At 42.8% G+C, this 20,232-nt stretch overlaps 1 protein-coding gene across 2 annotated transcripts in view; it reads right to left on the minus strand.

Annotated features, from left to right (window-relative positions):
* The window catches only part of LOC122540477 (rap1 GTPase-activating protein 1), a 505,352-nt gene extending 487,315 nt beyond the window's left edge, over positions 1-18,037 (minus strand). The window contains exon 1 of one of the 2 annotated variants that reach the window (XM_043676342.2): positions 17,941-18,037. The gene's annotated coding sequence lies outside the window, so the exon portion shown is untranslated. The remainder of the gene's footprint in view (positions 1-17,940) is intronic. The other variant, XM_043676343.2, reaches the window with a different exon arrangement.
* Between the last annotated feature and the right edge of the window lie 2,195 nt (positions 18,038-20,232).

Genomic DNA, 20,232 nt, shown 5'->3' on the forward strand with positions numbered 1-20,232 from the left:
ATTGAAAGGAAAAGGAGTGAGTCCAAGACAAATATTTTTAACTTAACTAAAGACAACTATGTGGGCATGAAAGCTGAAATGAACTGGCATATGTAGATTAGATTAGATTAGATTACTTACAGTGTGGAAACAGGCCCTTCGGCCCAAAAAGTCCACACCGACCCGCTGAAGCGCAACCCACCCATACCCCTACATTTACCCCTTACCTAACACTACGGGCAATTTAGCATGGCCAATTCACCTAACCTGCACATCTTTGGACTGTGGGAGGAAACCGGAGCACCTGGAGGAAACCCACGCAGACACGGGGAGAACGTGCAAACTCCACACAGTCAGTCACGTGAGTCGGGAATTGAACCCGGGTCTCTGGCTAACCTCTGTGCCACCGTGCCGTGTAGCTAGGAAATAGATCAATCAAGAAGGAGTAGCAAATACTTAAAGGGATATTTCTGAATAAATCTGTTCCTACTACAAAGAAAACTTCAAAGAACAAGACCCACCCACTTCTGGGTAACTGAAGAATTTAAGCAAAGCATCAGACTTAATGAAAGCATATAACTCTGCACAGACAAGAAGCAGGTCACTTAACTGCTCAGAATATACAGAATGACATAGAATGTCTAAAAGGTTAATCAGGACAAATAAATTAAAGTATGAGTGAAAGATAGCTAGAAATATAAGAACAAATAGCAAGAGTTTCTACAGGTATTTAAAAAAGGGTAAAAGTAAATAAAATAAGTGTTGGTCCTTTAGACAGTGAGAAAGAAGAGTCAATAAAAGGCAATTAAAACAGGCAGATGTGAATAAATATTTTGCTTCTATCTTTGCTATAAAGGATAAAAACATTTGAGTAAAAACTAAATCAGAAGGTGGAATGAAGAGTGCAAATTGGTGAAATTATAATTGCAAAAAAAATGATATTGAGCAAACTGATGGATCTGCTGGTTTGAATATCTCAAGTTCCAGATATACTTCATCCAGGGTTCTTAAACAAGGTGACTAATGAGATAGCCGATGCACTAACATTAATTTTCTAAGATTCATTAGATTCCAGAAAGATTCCATTTAACTGTAAAGTATAAATATAGCCCCTCTATTCAAGAAACAAGGGCTGAGAAAGAAACTATAGGCCAGTTAGTGTGACATTGGTCATGGGAGAGGTGCCAGAATTGATCATTAGGGAAGTTATAAAATAGTTAATTAGTTAGTCATCTTACATGAATACCTGCAAAAATTAAACCTTTGGTTTTCTCAACTTCTAATGAAATTATGAGAGGTATGGATAGGGTGGATCATTGGTGTGTTTTTCCCAGGGTGGAAACATCAATTACTAGGGGACATAAGTTTAAAGTGAGAGGGGAGATATTTGAAGAAGATGTATGAGGCATGTTTTTAACACAGAGAATAGCAGGTGCCTGGAATGCGCTGCAAGGGTAGGTGGTACAAAAAGACACATTAGCAAAGTTTGAGATGCATTTAGACAGATACACAGAAAATAAAGGGATTTGAACCATGTGCTGGTAGATGGAATTATTTACAATAGCATTGTGGTCAGCACAGACACAGTGGGTTATAGACAATAGACAATAGGTGCAGGAGTAGGCCATTCTGCCCTTCGAGCCTGCACCACCATTCAATATGATCATGGCTGATCATCCTTAATCAGTATCCTGTTCCTGCCTTATCTCCATAACCCTTGATTCCACTATCCTTGAGAGCTCTATCCAACTCTTTCTTAAATGAATCCAGAGACTGGGCCTCCACTGCCCTCTGGGGCAGAGCATTCCACACAGCCACCACTCTCTGGGTGAAGAAGTTTCTCCTCATCTCTGTCCTAAATGGCCTACCCCTTATTTTTAAGCTGTGTCCTCTGGTTCGGCACTCACCCATCAGCGGAAACATGTTTCCTGCCTCCAGAGTGTCCAATCCTTTAATAATCTTATATGTCTTAATCAGATCCCCTCTCAGTCTTTTAAACTCAAGGGTATACAAGCTCAGTCGCTCCTGTCTTTCAGTGTAAGGTAGTCCCGCCATTCCAGGAATTGACCTCGTGAACCTACACTGCACTCCCTCAATAGCCAGAATGTCTGGTTGAAGGGCCTGTTCTTGTCAGAGAGTCATAGAGATGTACAGCTCAGAAACAGACCCTTCGGTCCAACTTGTCCACACTACTGTTTTATGTTCTGTGTTCTGGGGCTTACTTGTGTTCCTGATCTGTCCATCTTTATGCTGCTTAAAACGAATGGTCCTCAAGTTTGTTGTAGTTTCCTTTGCAAATGACCTTATATCAAGGTCCTCTGGTTTTCAACCCTTCCAACAATGAGAACAGTTTGTCCTGATTTACCTTGTCCAGCGCTCTGGTGATTTTGAACTTGGACAAGGACTTGCTTCAGTTTTGGCTGTGAGTTCTGTTTGCTTTAGTTAGTGGAGACTTTTAAACAAACTTTGTTTGCTGACTAAATAGACTTTGCCATGAAATAGCCTGTTTGCCAGATAGATTGGATTACTTACAGTGTGGAAACAGGCCCTTCAAGTCCACACCGACCCGCCAAAGCGCAACCCACCCAGACCCATTTCCCTACATTTACCCCTGCCTCTAACACTACGGGCAATTTAGCATGGCCAATTCACCTAACCCGTACTGTGGAAGGAAACCAGAGCACCCGGAGGAAACCCATGCAGACACGGGGAGAATGTGCAAACTCCACACAGTCAGTCGCCTGAGGCGGGAATTGAACCCGGGTCTCTGGCGCTGTGAGGCAGCGGTGCTAACCACTGTGCTACCGTGCCGCCCACATGCATATGAACTGTAGCATGTGAACTCAGTGCCCAATACAAAACATAGAGCAGTTTAAACCTGATCAAAACTATATAGAGTTCTGCACTTTGCACAAAAAACAGGCATAGGCACGACTGGGTTACACTGAGCAGCAAAGGTACTGCAAAATCTGAGATCCATTTATAATCAGCAAATGCACTGCTGAGCTTTAAATGTTACTTCAAGGTCAGTACAGGAGCAAGGTTGCAGTGACTGTGATAAATCAACCTGTATTGTTTACTGCCAAACCGTTTCTGGCAGGACTGACTGGATCACCTGTTTCACTTCAGTTCTACACAAGTCACCCAGCTCCAGCTCATACATGATGCTCAGTGGTTAGTCCTGCTGCCTCACAGCGCCAGGGACCCAGGTTCGATTCCACCTTCGGGAGACTGTCTGTGTGGAGTTTGCACGTTCTCCCCGTGTCTGCGTGGGTTTCCTCCGGGTGGTCCGGTTTCCTCCCACAATCCAAAGTCATGCAGTTTTGGTAGATTGGCCATGCTAAGTTGCCCATAGTGTCCAGGGATGTGCAGGCTAGGTGGGTTAGCCAAGGGAAATACAGAGTTACAGGGAGAGAGTAGGGGGTGTGGGACTGGGTGGGATGCTCTTCAGTGGGTTGGTGTGGACTCAGTGGGCCAAATGGCACACTGTAGGGATTCTATGATTCTGTGATCTGCTTGAAGCCTTGTTGTTGAGATTATTACAAAGCAGGATAAAACAAGCATGACTTGAAGTAATAGATTTTGGCAAGCTGGTAGACCGAGATAAAAATGAAGTGCATAGTAATGACTGTGAACCAGGAAGATTTAGTTTGTTTTCAGTTCATGCTCTCTGATACTGAAACAAATATTAACATTAAGAAACCTACTCAAATTCCAGGAATAGCACCATTATTGTCATATCAAACTTAAACTGTTAAGCAGCTTACAAACAATTTTGAATGAAAATATAACCCATGTTTGCTATTTCCTCACACACACACCAAGTTTCTCTCATTTTCCAAAGTTGTTTTTGAATACAGGACATCAGAGCTAGGGGCAGGAGGCGGCCATTCAGCCCCTCAAGCCTGTTCTATTTGATACCATCATGGCTGATCTCATCTTGGTCTCAACCCTCCTTTCCTGCCCACTCTCCATAACCCTTCAACCGGTTACTAATTTAAAATCTGTCCACCTCCCCCTTAAATTTACTCAATGTCCCAGAATCCACCACACTCTGGGGGAGTGAATTCCACAGATTCATGACTGTTTGAGAGAAATAATTTCTAAAACTATTGCCTCCTGCTCTAGATTGCCCCACAACAGAACATCCTCTCAATGTCTGCTTTGTCAATCATCTCTAGGATCTAATATACCTCAATTACATCTCCTGTCATTCTTCCAAACTCCAGGGAGAAAGGTCTAAATTGCTCAATCTCTCGTCAGAAACCAAACCCCTCATCTCTGGAATCAATCTAGTGAACCTCCTCTGAACTGCTCCAATACAACTACATCCCTCTTCAATTATACACCTTACTCCAGGTACCGTCTCACTGATGCCTTGTACAGTTGCAGCAACATTTCCCTAATGTTATACTACAGCCCTTTAATAATAAATGTTCAAATCTATTTGTCTTCCTTCTTATCTGCTATTTCTACTCTCTCTCTTAGAGGGAGAGAGACAAAGGGGGAGAGAGAAAGAGAGAGAGAGAGGCAGACAGACAGACTGACAGAGAGCAAAGAAGTTTAATTCTGGGGCTAATCACACTGATGTAGTGCTCCGGCAGTTGTGGACAGTGCTGGTCAGGGTTAGATGTCCAACACGGTTTGACTGATTCACCAACCTTGGCACAGAGTGTATGATCAGGGAATGTGGCCTTGCTTTGGAAAGAAATAGTAATAACCAGTGCTAGTATTTGACAGTACGCACTGGTAACCAGTCACCAGCAGTGGGAACTAGTAAAACTCGCAATGTTGCTTCCTTCTCATTTCTTTCATCTGTTCTAAATAACTTGTTTCCCTTTGTGTTCAATCTCTTTACTTTCACTGTCGCTTTGAGTATGGGACAATTATTTTCAAAGTATTTTTCATTTGTAGAAAACTCTTATTAAAGATTGGCTTTTTAACCAATTTAAAGCTCAGAGACTGAAGTTTGAAGATTTCACATCCCTGTAAATCTGTAACATTTCACTAAATATCCATGGAATCCATTTGTTTTATTCATTAACAGGTTGTGGGCCCAGAATTTACTGCCTGTCCCTAGTTGCCCTTGAGAAGGTGGGAGTGAGATTCTTTCTTGAACCGCTGCAGTCCATATGCTGTAAGTTGACCCACAATGCTCTTAGGCAGGAAATTCCAGGATTCTGACCTTGTGACACTGATGGACCGGTGATATATTTCCGAGTTGAGATGGTGAGTGGTTTGGAGGGGAACTTACAGGGGGGTGACGTCCCCATGTATCAGCTGCCCTCGTCCTTCTAGATGGAAGTGGTCGTGGGTTTGGAAGGTGCTGTCTGAGGATCTTTGGTGAATTTCCGCAGTGCATCTTGTAGATGGTACACACTGCTGCTACTGAGCACCAGTGGTGGAGGGAGTGGGTGCAGTGCCAATCAAGTGAGCTGCTCTCTCCTGGATTGTGTGTAGTTTTTTGAGTGTTGTTGGAACTGGCCCCATCCAGGCAAGTGGGGAGAATTCCATCACACTCCTGACTTGAGCCTTGTAGGTGAATTACACAAATTCAGATTACTGTCAGTCCCTAGTAAATGGAACAGTGACTTAAAGCTTCTGTTCCATTAACATTCTCGGACCGTAATTGTTGATGGCTTTGATTTCAAAACTAAAATGAAGAAACCAGAGAGGAGACATTTCAGCAATGATTTCCTCAGACATTTCTAAAAGTAGCATTGGGAATGGATGCAAGTCTCTGTGTTTCTGTTTGAATCTTGGTGCAGCCCTCAATCCTGCTGAGCACATTGTAACTAAAATACTGTGTTTGTGTCAGATACAGAATATCCCCCGTCAATGGCTGATATTCAGTGGCCCAAACAGTAAAGAAGCAATAAAAAGCTTTTAAATACATAAAATCAGGAATACCTGTGATTGTTTCTCTGCTCTGTCTAAATAAATAAGGCATTTTAGAAAGCTGGTGAATGCTGGAATGTTCTGGAACCACAGCAATATGACTGCAAATAGTGACAATATAAATCTCAGATAGAATGGAGCTGATTGGTTTATTTCTCCACAGATACACACTGATGTAGAAGATTGCATTGAAGTCATAAACAGAAAATGTGTGTGGAACTGGCCCCCACTCATTACGTTTCCCTGGAAAAATCAGCCTGTTTTTTTCATAGGAAGTTGCTTCAGGTGTGGTCTTGAATTCTATTTGCTGTACTTCACAGGAATTAGTTTAAATAGTCTCTCTGCCTGGTAATTAAAGAGACCTTGCTGCAAGAAAGACTGTCCACTGGCAGTACAGGTGTTAACATCTGCCTGGTTGTACCTGAGTGGCTGACACACCCAGCTGGATGTCTTGAAATGCATAAAAGTGGATAAATCCCCAGGACCTGATCAGGTGTACCCGAGAACTCTGTGGGAAGCTAGAGAAGTGATTGCTGGGCCCCTTGCTGAGACATTTGGATCATCGATAGTCACAGGTGAGGTGCTGGAAGACTGACGTTGGCAAACGTGGTGCCACTGATTAAGAAAGGTACTAAGGACAAGCCAGGAAACTATAGACCGGTGAGCCTGATTACGGTGGTGGGCACATTGCTGGAGAGAACCCTGAGGGACAGGATGTACATGTATTTGGAAAGGCAAGGACTGATTAGGGATTGTCAACATGGCTTTGTGCATGGGAAATTATGTCTCACAACCTTGATTGAGTTTTTTGAATAAGTAACAAAGAGGATTGATGAGGGCAGAGCGGTAGATGTGATCTATATGGACTTCAGAAAGGCAGAGGGTAGTGGTGGAGGGTTGTTTTTCAGACTGGAGGCCTGTGATCAGTGGAGTGCAACAAGGATCAGTGCTGGGTTCACTACTTTTTGTCACTTATATGATTTGGATGTGTGCCTAAGAGGTATAGTTAGTAAGTTTGCAGATGTCAACAAAGTTGGAGGTGTAGTGGACAGCCAAAGAGGTTACCTCGGATTAAACAGGATCATGATCAAATGGGTGAACGGGCTGAGAAGTGGCAGATGGAGTTTAATTTAGATAAACGTGAGGTGCTGCATTTTGGGAAAGCAAATCTTAGCAGGACTTATGCACTTCATGGTCAGATCCTAGGGAGTGTTGCTGAACAAAGAGACCTTGGAGTGCAGGTTCATAGCTCCTTGAAAGTGGAGTCGCAGGTAGATAGGATAGTGAAGGCGGTGTTTGATATGCTTTCTTTCATTGATCAGAGTATTGAGTACAGGAGTTGGGAGGTCATGTTGCAGCTTTACAGGACATTGGTTAGGCCACTTTTGAAATGTTGCATGCAATTCTGGTCTCCTTCCTATCGGAAAGATGTTGTGAACCTTGAAAGGATCCCGAAAAGATTTACAAGGATGTTGCCAGGGTTGGAGGATTTGAGCTGTAGGGAGAGGCTGAATAGGCTGGAGCTATTTTCCCTGGAGTGTCGGAGGCTGAGGGGTGATCTTATAGAGGTTTATAAAATCCTGAGGGACATGGATAGGATAAATAGACAGGGTCTTTTCCTTGGGGTGGGAGGGGAAAGATATAAATGACATGTAAGAGGCAATTTTTTCATGCAAAAAGTGTGTGAAATGAGCTGCCAGAGGAAGTGGCGGAGGCTGGTACAATTGCAACATTTAAAAGGCACCTGGATGGTTATATGAATAGGAAGGGTTTGGAGGGATATGGGCCGGGTGCTGGCAGGTGGGACTAGATTGGGTTGCGATATCTGGTCGGCATGGGTGGGTTGGACTGAAGGGTCTGTTTCCGTGCTGTACAGCTCTATGACTCTATGACTCTGTTGTCAGTTACATCCCCTGCTTTAATATCGAGAAGGTATTTGTGTTACATTGAGAGCATTTACAGAGTCAAAATAGGCTAGTAAATCTCCACTCTGTAAACTAAAGAATAAAACACCTTATTTGGAGCTATATTTGGATCCAAGAATTATCAGAGGCTGTGAATATTGATGCAGCCATCGAAATATGTTGTGGAATGCCCAGCCTTAATGTGAAGGGGTAAAAATGGCAAATTGTCAAAATAAAATCGACTTAAAAAAAGTATGATCAATATTCTCTCATATTGAATCAAAAGATTAATTGAGCAATGGATGGACATTGTGGTAAAGGCTGATCCTACCCCTCCAGGTCAGCCTCTGAAATCAGGGACAAAGCTCTCACAGAGAGTCAAGAAGCAAGTGACTAGAGAATCTCATTTAAGTGCCATTGTTTGAGAGACAACTATTAATTTGCACAGTGAGAAAACTCTTTTGCTCAGCTTTAAAGATCTTCCTGACATTTTTCTCTTTTCAACCGAAATAGATAATGCTTTGGTTTGATGACTGATCAAAAAGGTGCCCCCTCTGACACTGAACTGTCTGCCTTGGTTATGTGCTCAAGACTCTGAGCTGGATCTTTAACCTTTGGATTCCAAGAAAGAATGCTAATGCAACCCAAAGTCACTTGATAAATCTACCCATGGCCTAAAGTCACAGCATTGTTCCCAAAAGGTCCAATTTGGAAAGTGCTGTCCATTCTGCCATGTTATGTCTAAGGGTCAGGCTCTGTTCTGCAAACTCTGTTAAATTAAAAATCACACAACACCAGGTTATAGTCCAACAGGTTTAATTGGAAGCACACTAGCTTTCGGAGCGACACTCCTTCATCACCTGATGAAGGAGCGATGCTCCGAAAGCTAGTGTGCTTCCAATTAAACCTGTTGGACTATAACCTGGTGTTGTGTGATTTTTAACTTTGTACACCACAGTCCAACACCGGCATCTCCAAATCATGTCTGTTAAGTTAGGTTGCATAACAACAACAGAGATGCAAATACTCTCAGTTTCAGTGGGCTTAAGAATTGTGTATGAGACAACCCAAAATTTCCACATCATTCACTCCCACTGCAAAGTGAACAAGTCTCAGTACTGGCTATTCAAGCCCGAAAGACAAGCTTCACTACATCAGTTTCCATATGCAGGATGGCCAGTTGAACATCTGACAGGGACGGGAATCTCAAAAACCATATTTCAGAATGACACAGACTCTCAGAAGAGGAGGGAAACAAGCAAGAAATCAAAGATTGGGTCAAAATCCCAAAATGAAACAAAAACTGTGAAACTACATTCAAAAAGTCTGATCATTTTCAGGCTTCACGCAAGGAAAACTGGACACAGGAGTTGCTAGATAGCTGTTAAAACAGGGTCTAGTCAGTCATCATTATCCTATAACCCTCACCCAATACTCCAGATGTAGCCTCACCAAGGCACTCTACATTTGCAGTAAACTTTTTAAAATTCATTTTGTGGAATGTGGGTGTTGCTGGCTGGGCCAGCATTTTATTGCCCATCCCCAGTTGCCCCTTGAGAAGGTAGGGATGAGCTCCCTCTCAAACCGCTGCAGTCCACCTGCTGAGGGTTGACCCACAATCCCCAAGGAAGGAAATTCCAGGATTTTGCCCCAGCAATATATTTCCAGTCAAGATGGTGAGTGGCTTGGAGATGAACTTAAAAGTGGTGGTTTTCCCAATTATCTGCTGCCCTTGTCCTTCTAGATGGAAGTGGTCATGGGTTTGGAAAGTGCTGTTTGAGGATCTTTGGTGAATTTCTACAGTGCACATTGGAGAAAGTACACTGATGCTACTGAGCGCCAGTGATGGAGGGAGGAGATGTTTGTGGATGTGGTGCCAATCAAGTGGGCTGCTTTGTCCTGGATGGTGTCAAACCTTTTGAGTGTTGTTGGAGCTGCACCCATCCAGGCAAATGGGGGCTTTTCCAGCATATTCCTGACTTGTGCCTTGTAGACGGTGGACAGGCTTTGGGGAGTCAGGAGGGGAGTTACTCGCTGCAGTATTCCTAACATCTGACCTGTTCTTGTAGACATTGTGCTTATGTGGCAAGTCCAGTTGAGTTTCTGGTCAATGATAACCCCCAGGATGTTGATACTGGGGATTCCATGATGGTAATACCGTTGAATGTCAAGGGGTGGTAATAAGATTGTCTCTTACTGGTGATGGTCAGAACCTGGCATTTGTGTGGTGTGAATGTCACTTGTCAGCCCAAGCCTGGATTTTGTCCAGATGTTATTGCATTTGGACATGGATTGCTTCAGTATCTGAGGAGCCGTGGATGGTACTGAACATTGTGCAATCATTGGTGAACATCCTCACTTCTGACCTTGTGATGGAGGGAAGGTCATTGATGAAGCAGCTGAAGATGGTTGGCCCCAGGACACTACCCTGAGGAACTCCTACAGAGATATCCTGGAACTGAGATGATTGACCTCCAACAATCACAACCATCTTCCTATGTTTCAGGTATGACTCCAAACACCGGAAAGTTTGTCCCCTGATACCCATTGATCCCAGTTTGGCTGGAGCACTGTGATGCCACACTTAGTTAAATGTACCCTTGATGTCAAGGCTGTCACTCTCCCCTCCCCTCTGGAATACAGCTCTTTTGTCCATGCTTGACCCAAGGCTGTAATGAGGTCAGGAGCTGAGTGGCCCTGGCAGAACCCAAACTGGGCGTCACTGAGCAGGTGCTGCTTGACAGCACTGTTATTATCACCTACCATCCCGTAACTGAAGATCGAGAGTAGACTGATGGGGCAGTAATTGGCTGGGTTGGATTGTTCCTGCTTTTTATGTACAGGACATATTTGGGCAATTTTCCACATTGTCGGGTTGATGCCAGTGTTGTAACTGTACTGGAACAGCTTGGTTAGGGGAGTGGAAAGTTCTGGAGCACAAGTCTTCAGTACTATTGCTGGAATGTTGTCAGGGCCTGTTGCCTTTACAGTATCCAGTGTCTTCACCGTTTCTTGATTTCATGTGGAGTGAATCAAATTGGGTGAAGACTGGTATCTGTGATGCTGGGGACCACTGGAAAAGGCGGAGATGGATCATCCACTCAGCACTTCTAGCTGAAGATTTCTGCGAAGGTTTCGGCCTTACCTTTTGCTCTGAAGTGATGTACTCTTCCATCATTGAGGATGGGGATATTTGTGGAGCCTCCTCCTTCTCCAGTGAGTTGTTTAACTGTTCACCACCATTCACGATCAGATGTGGCACAACTACAGAGCTTAGATCTGATCCGTTGGTTGTGGGATTGCATAGCTCTGTCTATCACTTGCTGCTTATGCTGTTTGGCACACGGGTAGTCCTGTTTGGTGGCTTCACCAGGTTGAAAGCTCATTTTTAGGTCGGCCTAATGTTGCTCCTGGCCTACGTACCTCCTTTTATATTTTTATATTCCATTCCCCTTGCATTAAACCCCACCTCTTGATTTGCTTTCCTAATCACTTTCTGCACCTGCATACTAACTTTTAGGGACACATATGCCAGGATACCTAGATCCCCTTACATTACTGAGAAAACCCATCAGGTGCATTAATGTCCTTCAGGGAAGGCAATATCGTTGATTCTTAAATGCCCTCTGGGCAATAAACACTGGCCTAGCCAGCAATACCAACATTTGTTCTCCCTGAAAAGTGGACAAGTTCACATCTTCCTACATCATGTTACGATAGCTGCTGATTCTTTTGCCCCTTTACATAGAACATAGAACAATATAGCGCAGAACAGGCCCTTTGGCCCTCGCTGTTGCACCGACATGTGAACTAATCTGACCCCAACCCCCTACATTATCCCATCATCATCCATATGCTTAAGATCTGTTTAAATGCCCCTAATGCGACTGAGTTAACTACATTAGCAGGTAAGGCATTCCACGCCCTTACCACTCTCCGAATAAAGAACCTGCCTCTGACATCTGTCTTAAATCTATCACCCCTCAATTTGCAGCTATGCCCCCTCGTACAAGCCGATATCATCATCCTAGGAAAAAGACTCTCACTGTCCACCTTATCTAATCCTCTGATCATCTTGTATGCCTCTACTAAATTGCCTCTTAGTCTTCTTCTCTCCAATGAGAACAGACCCAAATCTCTCAGCATTTCCTCATAAGGCCTTCATTCCAGAGCAGACAACATCCTGATAAATCTCCTCTGCACCTTTTCCAATGCTTCCACATCCTTCCTGTAATGGGGTGACCAGAACTGTACACAATATTCCAAGTGAAGCCGCACTAGCATTTTGTACAGTTGTAGCATGACATCACGGCTCCGGAATTCAATCCCTCTGCCAATAAAACCTAACACACCGTATGCCTTCTTAACAGCACTATCAACCTGGGTGGTAACTTCCAGGGATCTATGCACATGGACACCAAGAATCTTTCCATTGACCCAGTATTCTGCCTTCCTGTTATTCTTACCAAAGTGAATCACCTCACATTTATCAGCATTGAACTCTATTCACCACCTCTCAATTCCGCAGTTTATCCAAGTCCCCCACAACCTGTAACATTCTTCCACACTGTCCATTACTCCACCGACTTTAGTGTGATCTGCAGTTTAACAGTTTAACTGATGCTGTTTAATTCAGTTTAACAGAAATACTGAATTGGGGTGGGTACCAGACACAGTTTAACAGCAATTACATCTGTAATTAGAGAGGATAAAAATGATGGAACAGAGGATGGAACCGAGGAACACAAGTTAAGTGTAGTCGAGTAGGAGCCCACCACAGAGCTGAGTTTTAATAAGGCTGTTTTACATCAGTTTCCCAACTGGAGATGTTTCTGAGTGATCCATATTACCGTGGTAATACCATTAATAATCAGCATGGGCTTAGAATAATTGAGATTTTTAATCTTGGAAAAGCACTGATTTTGATTCAATCTGATAGATGCCTTTAAAATTCTGCAGGGAATAGATTCTGTTCATGTCAATGGATTGTGTGCAGGTGAGATAAGCGGGAGAGAAGAAGAAGTTATCTGTAAAGATTCTATAAGCAGACAATTTGATTCGATAACAGGCACTCATTCACAGGAAGTCATCACCCTCCGAAACACGTTTCCAGCTTGTGCATTGATTGCTCCTCAGTTTTATAAGGGAGCTCTAAAACATGGAATGGAGCAATTCTCACGCTGAATGTGAGTGGACGGGGTGGGTTGGAACAAATTAGAATTAGAATTTATTGTCACATGGATTTTAACAGTAAAAATACAATGAAAAGTGTTCTAAGTCGCCCTACCATGGCACCTGCAATGACAGAAGTTATGATAAAAACACAAGTCACAGAATTAAGTAAAAAATAAGTTAATATAAGACAAAGTTCAACAAAGTCCATTGAAAGGCTCCTGGTCTCAAAGAAAGCAGATCCACGATGAGAACAACATGTCGGGACAAGAACTGAAACACTGCAATGTCACATCACTGGACTGAAAGCCTCCGAAGAAATACCGCTGCCAAGAACACCAGTCAAGAAAAACCCCCCCTGGGCCATCGGATCACTGGGCCACCAACGGTGAACAAAACGAAATGGTGAAACATCAGAAAAACCAAGCCAGAAACACTCAACGAAGATCCAGATTCAAGCTGGACGGCCACCAAGATCACAAACTGGGACAACCGCTCCAACAGAGACCGCACCACAGGCTGAGACCAACACGTTGAGAAAGACCACCAGAAACAACAGCCACTCAGGAGAAGCTCACGGCTGAAGCCTTCAAAATGAAGATGAGTGAATTTGAACTTATCTATAGTATAGTATACATACTAACTGAAAGACCTTAACAATGGAAAACAAGGAAAAGAAAATAGTCAAGGCAACTGAGTAGATAAGCAATGGACTCCTGAACTGAGGAGCCCACTCTATATGCTGCTACTCTGCTGCTGCCATTTTATGACATAATGATGGGAGCTGGTTCAATCATCACAGGATTGACAGACTCGAACTACAGGACCGGGATCTCCTGACTTCTTTTGCATGTCTATCCTGAAGCAGGCAGCCTTAAAAATTGAGTCACATGATGTTTTTGAAAGTAATTCCTTCCCACACAATACCTGCTAGCTCCTTGTTGGTAGGAAGGACCTGACTACCTGGGCCTATTAATTCACTGTCCAGCGTTCTGACTTCCTAACTGCGGGTGACATGAATCTGCCAATGGCTTTCAAAGGAAAGGTCACCCCAATCCCAGGAAATCCATGGGTCCAGTTAAATGGGTTGAAAATGATCCTGCCCTGATTACCAGTATTACTGATCCCAGACTTTAGTGCTGTGATGTCATATAATACTCATTGCATAGACTTAGTAATTGGATCCCAACGTTCATTGTTCCTTACAGTGTTTTTAGTGTCTTAAGTGTGGGATCAGCTTGTTCATTTTTCTCCGATCTCTTTCCACAAGGACACAGTCACAAAACCTGGACAACACGATTCTGAAATGAGCTAACAAAAGGGAGAAGATAAACCCTTAGGATAAACTTACAAGTAATATGTAAATAAACAGCAAGGGTTTCTTTTAATATCAGAAAAAGAAGAGGAGTTTAGAAGAATGAGAGGTAGCAATCAGTGAGATTCCTAGTGGATTTGACAGGGAAGATGCTGAGAGGGAGGGAGGGCGTCATTTCAGAATGAAGGATTTGACAATTAAGGAGGGAGAATGTCTTCCCTCTGAGAATTGTGAACCTGTGAATGCCTTACCACAGGGGGTTGTTGAGGCTGGGTCTTTGAATATATTCAAGGCTGAGGCCAACAGGTTTTTAATCAGTAAGGGAATTAAGGGTGATAGAGAAAAGGCAGGGGAATGGAGTTGTGGGCTATCAGGTCAGCCATAATCTCGTTGACTGGTAGAGCAGACCCGATGGGCTGAATGGCCTACTTCTGCTCCTGTGTCTTACAGTCTACCCAAGGTTCTAAGGCATCAATGTAAGTCACCCTTGTGTATAATCCAATGGCCGACTGATTAGGGTTCTCTCTAATTTTATTTTCTCCAATCTGTGTGTGGCAGAAACTTCTGGAACCAGAAGTGAATACTGCGAGCTGGGTTGCACTCCAGTCTCCGTGTGTGGAATATTGGAGTGGCTGTGTGTGTGCGTGCAGCCTAGAGGGAACATTGCTCCTGATTTTCTCCTGAAGTGATTCTCTGTATTTGCTGAAATCATTATGCTGGCTGAACACAGTCATGCTCAAATCCTTCCCATTTTCAACCCTCACTAATGAACGACCATTGAAGTTTCCATGTTGTTTATTGTTCTGAGGTGAACTACCTTGTATTTATCCAGATTAAAATCCATCTGTTGTTTATCAACCCATCTGTTTAATTGGTCTAAATCCCTTTAATGTAATCAATCTGCTTTGTACTTTGAACCTTCAGAAGGTAGCGTTATGCCATCAGCTAATTCTATGATATGCAGCAAACAAGAAAAAAATGCGCATCATGTTTTTGTAAAGTCGAAACAGGTTTGTGTGTGTGTGTCTCTGTCTGTCTGCATGTGTGTCTGTGTGTGCGTGTGTCTGTGTTGTGTGTGTGTATTGTGTGTGCCTGTGAGTGTGTCTGTGTGTGTCTGTGCGTGTGTGTGTCTGTGTTGTGCCTCTGCGTCTGTGTGTGTGTTGTTTGTGTCTCTGTGTGTTGTTTGTGTCTATGAGTGTGTCTATGTGTGTGTGTGTCTTGTCTATGTGTGTTTGTGTCTGTGTGTATTGTCTGTGTCTATGAGTGTGTCTGTGTCTGTTTGTGTATGTGTCTGTGTCTTTGTCTGTGTCTGTATGTGCGTGTGTGTCTGTCTGTGTCTGTGTGTATGTTTGTGTCTGTGTCTGTGTGTGTATGTGTGTCTGTCTGTCTGTATGTGTCTGTGTGTGTATGTTTGTGTCTGCGCCTGTGTTGTGTGTGTCTGTGTGTGTCTTTGTCTCTGTGTGTCTGTGTGTATGTATGCGTGTCTTTGTCTGTGTTTGTGTGTATGTTTGTGTCTGTGTATGTTCTGTGTCTCTGTGTGTCTGTGTGTGTATGTGTGTGTATGTTTGTGTCTGTGTGTATGTTGTGTGTGTCTGTGTCTGTGTGTGTGTGTGTATGTGTCTGTGTGGGGGCGTGTCTGTGTGGGGGTGTGAGCCAGTCATTGCACCTTCCATCACTGTAAAGGAAAGCTCACAGCTGAAATCACAGCTTCAGTGTGTTCATGAAGCAGGTAAATGTTGACTGGGGTCTGAATCCATATGACAATCCATATGGAATTTCACTGGCTAAACAGGAAATAGCTTCAATCCATCAGCCATGTACATTCCATGTTTTTCTAAGCTGCTTTTGGACATTGTGGTAAGATTGTTCACAAGGCCCATTTTTAATCCATTTTAGTTTCTGAAGTAAAAGTGCTTTGCTGAAAAAAAGGAAGAAATGGCCTGGCTGTTCAATACTCATCCTTCACCACCTCTTGAGCAAAACCAGTTATCAGAATATTCACGTGCCCAATAATCGATTCCATTAACTTCAGTATCTCATCAATTTGTATCTCGATCATATCTCCCATTCTAACAACAGATTGTGAGCATTAAATAGAAGCTGACCAGGCAGGAGTGAATGTTGTGATATAGCTGGTTCAGTGTACCAGGCAGAGACCATCAGTTACAACAATGAGAGGGAGGATGTCGAAACAGCAAACCTCCCTTTTCCTGATAATTGTTCTACAGAGTTAGATATTACAGCATCTCCCTGTGACTTAAATTTTAAAAAAAGATTGCAGTTCTTAAACATAGTTCCTCTTAAATGCATCTTAAATATATCTCCCCACAATTCCTGGTATTACAGAGGGTTTTACCCCCCCCACCCCCCCCAAACTGGTATCTTTCTTGAAAACTTAAATTTTAATTTCTTCACAGTTCCCAAAGCACTTCCAGCCTATCCAATCAATTTCCCATCTCAATGGAAAACACATCTGTCGCCAAAACAAGGAGATGATCTGGAGGAACAAAGAAATAAATCCTCCTTTACATCTTAAACAACAACGTTCCTGAAGTTCTGTTTTCAATTATGCTTTAAAGGTTACCACTGTCCCTGACAACATCCCATTCCCCATGTTCAAAATATCTCTTAATCCTCAATGCAGGTCATTCCATTATAACATGCTTTTCATTAAATGTGAAATCACTGTACTGTGATTGATGAACTGGGGACACTGTTTCTTAAAGTGCAAAACTTTAAAAAGTGTGTTCGCTGCAATGTGATTACATCGCCAACACTTTAAGCGCTGTTTCTAAAGCGATATTTTTCTATAACGCCGGGTTGCACAAGAACGCCATCATCCTGTTATAGAATTACCAGCACTAACTTAGTCAATTTCCTTTCAGCCACAAGTTTTAGAGATTTACAGCACACAAAAAGACTCTTCAGCCCATCACATCCAAACTGATCAAAAACAATTGCCCAACTATTGTAACTCCATTGTCCAGCAATTGGCCCACAGCCTTTTCTGCCTTGACATTGCAAATACACATCAAAATACTTCCTCCTCAATGTTCTGAGGGTTTCTGCCTCAACCACTGACAGGTAGTGAGCTCCAGATGCCTACCACACTCTGGGTGAAAATATTTTTCTTCACATCCCCTCTAAACCTTCTGCCTTTTACCTTAAATCCATGTACCTGGTCATTGATTCCTCTATCAAGGGAAAAACAATTCTCTGTGTCTACCTGTCTACACCTTCATAATTTTATATCTTTCAATCATGTTTCCCTCCCAGCGCCCCCTCCATTCTCCCCTTCTCTAAGGAAGACAATACCAGTCTGTCCAATGTCCCTTCGTAACTGAAACTCTCCAGTCCAGGCAGTGTCCTGGCATTTCTCCTCTGCACCCTCTCCAGTGCTATCACATCCCTCTGACAATGTGGATTCCAGAACTGTACACAGATAAGAATCTGTCTTGCTTGTTTTGGTGCTGCCTGACGCAGTTATTTTGCATGATTCTGTTTTGGTATGACTACTTAATTAAACATTTTGCTTAATAGTGCTCATTAGCTACTGTTCTCAAACAGATTTTACAATTGACACAGTTCACTGGAGGAAAATATACTTACGGACATAGACTACTGAACATTTGCAAACCAGATCAACTTTGTTCTCTGATTTATATTACCTACCTGTCAAATTGCAATCCTGTGTGGTTCTGATATATAATTCTATCCGACTTTAGCGAAAATGTCGTTAATGGTGCAATTTGCCTCAGCACTGCTCGCCCTGCAAAGAAAATCAGTCAGGTTACTTCTTCTGGTCATTAACCAGTGACTCCTACTTGTATGTGTGGGTGTTTAATTGTCAGGTTAGGCAATCCAACTGGAACATCCCCTCCCATATACCATCACTCACTCCGTGCATCCTCAAACAGTAACCAGGTACCAGATTGTGGCTGAGTGTGAGTGGGACCTATATACGAATAACTACATTCACAGAAGGACAGGAAGATTTTCTACACTTCTGTCAAATATTAACATTTTAAATTCTTGATGATAAAATAGTAGCCGATCATCAAATCATGAGTGTGTCTCCATTGTTTGAGGTGATGGACAGTTTGCAGATTGGCTTTCCAGGGTGACGACAACCTAATTAATCATACTATACCTGCTGTAGAAATGTATTCACATTTCAGCCACAGTTTGTAAACCACTTAAACATGAGAACATAAGAACAGGGAGCAGGAGGCGGCCATTCAGCCCCTCGAGCCTGCTCCAACATTTGATACCATCATGGCTGATCTCATCTTGGACTCCACTCCTCTTTCCTCCCGCTCTCCATAGCCTTTCAACACTGTTACTAATTTACTGAATGTCCAAGCATCTACCACACTCTGGGGAAGCAAATTCCACAGGTTCACCACCCTTTGAGAGAAGGAATTTTACCTCGTTTCTGTTCTATATCTGCTACACCTTATCCTAAAGCTATGACCACTTGTTCCAGATTGCCCCACAGCACAGAACATCTGCTATGCCTGCCTTGTCAATCCCCTTTAGCATCTTATATTCTTCAATTAGGTTTAGCTTGGGCAACACTGAGCCCATTGCTAATGCAGCTAGATACAACATTAAACACCTAATGTTGATTCTGCACCAGAGCTTTTAGTAAATGTTTCCCATGAGACGTTTTGAGTGTCTGATCCCTCTCAATACTGCGGAATCACAAAGAAATGTATTGTTTGTTACAGAAGTGCAGAGTTTGGGACAGACATTCAGATCAGTTAACATATAGAGTTACAAATTTAGACTCCAGATATGGTCTCTCGGTGTCCTGAATAACTGAAGCATTACCCTCCTACTTCTGAATTCAACTCCTCCATCAGTAAACGATATCATTCCGAATTACTGACTGTACCTGCAGACTAACACTCATGTTCAAGGTCACCCAGACTCCTCGGCATCTCAGAGCTCTGCAACATCTCACCATTTGGATAATCAGATTATAATGTTTCCTGACAAAAAGGACAATTTCATATTTTCTACGGTTATACTCCATTTGCTATATTTTTGCCCTTTTCCTTATTCTATCTATAACCCAGTGCAACAATATTGAATTCTCTTCAAAAGTTATTTTCCTACTACCCTTATGTCATCAGTAAATTTAACTATGATACCTTTAGTCTCTTTATCCAAGTCATTTATATAAATTATCAGAAGTTGAGGTCCCAGCACCGATCTCTGTGGCACATATTTATACCTACTGTCTGTTTCCTGTTTGCCAATCAATCTTCAATCTGTGCCAATATGTGTCCCCTTGCTCTATGAGCTTTTATGTCCCACAATAACTTCTGGAGCTGCCCACGGGCTGAAGGTAACATAAAATGGCTGACTGTGGTATTTAGCTGACATAAGATGGCTGCAGAGAATTGTTAGTTGAACACAGTTATAGTCAGAATTGTGGCCTTCATACTCATGGCAACCAGATAAGACCATGAAGCAGAGACTGGAAAAACTTTGAGAGAGGCCCTTTCACCAGTTAGTTTAAAAAGAGTAAGATCCCACAATAATCAAGACTTCTTTAATAAACCTATCTGGGTATGCTGAAATTATAAATGTAGTTGACAAACTAACACCAGGGGATTTAATTAATTCCTATGGACAGGCAACATTAGACAGCAGAGGAAGCTGCATCCTAGTAACAGGGAGGCCGCAAAACAGTGTGGCTTATTGGGGGTGAAGATTGGGTAGAGATCTCATTATTAGAATGTGGTTGTGTAAGATGTCTTATGAAAGCCCAAGGATAATATGCTTAACTAAACAAACAGACCAGATTTTACTGCCAAAGTGACACTGGGTAATGATGATCACCATGGTCCTAGCAGACCATAGGGCTGCTTTCTTGTGAGGGGGAGATGACTGGTGGGGTTTTAACCTGAAGGTCAACACACATCAGGTGAGGGGGAGAAGTTGAGAAGGCAGGAC

Source organism: Chiloscyllium plagiosum, unplaced genomic scaffold (assembly GCF_037043375.1).
Source record: "Chiloscyllium plagiosum isolate Xiang-an unplaced genomic scaffold, Cpla_swu_hap1 HiC_scaffold_37, whole genome shotgun sequence".
Taxonomy (NCBI): domain Eukaryota; kingdom Metazoa; phylum Chordata; class Chondrichthyes; order Orectolobiformes; family Hemiscylliidae; genus Chiloscyllium; species Chiloscyllium plagiosum.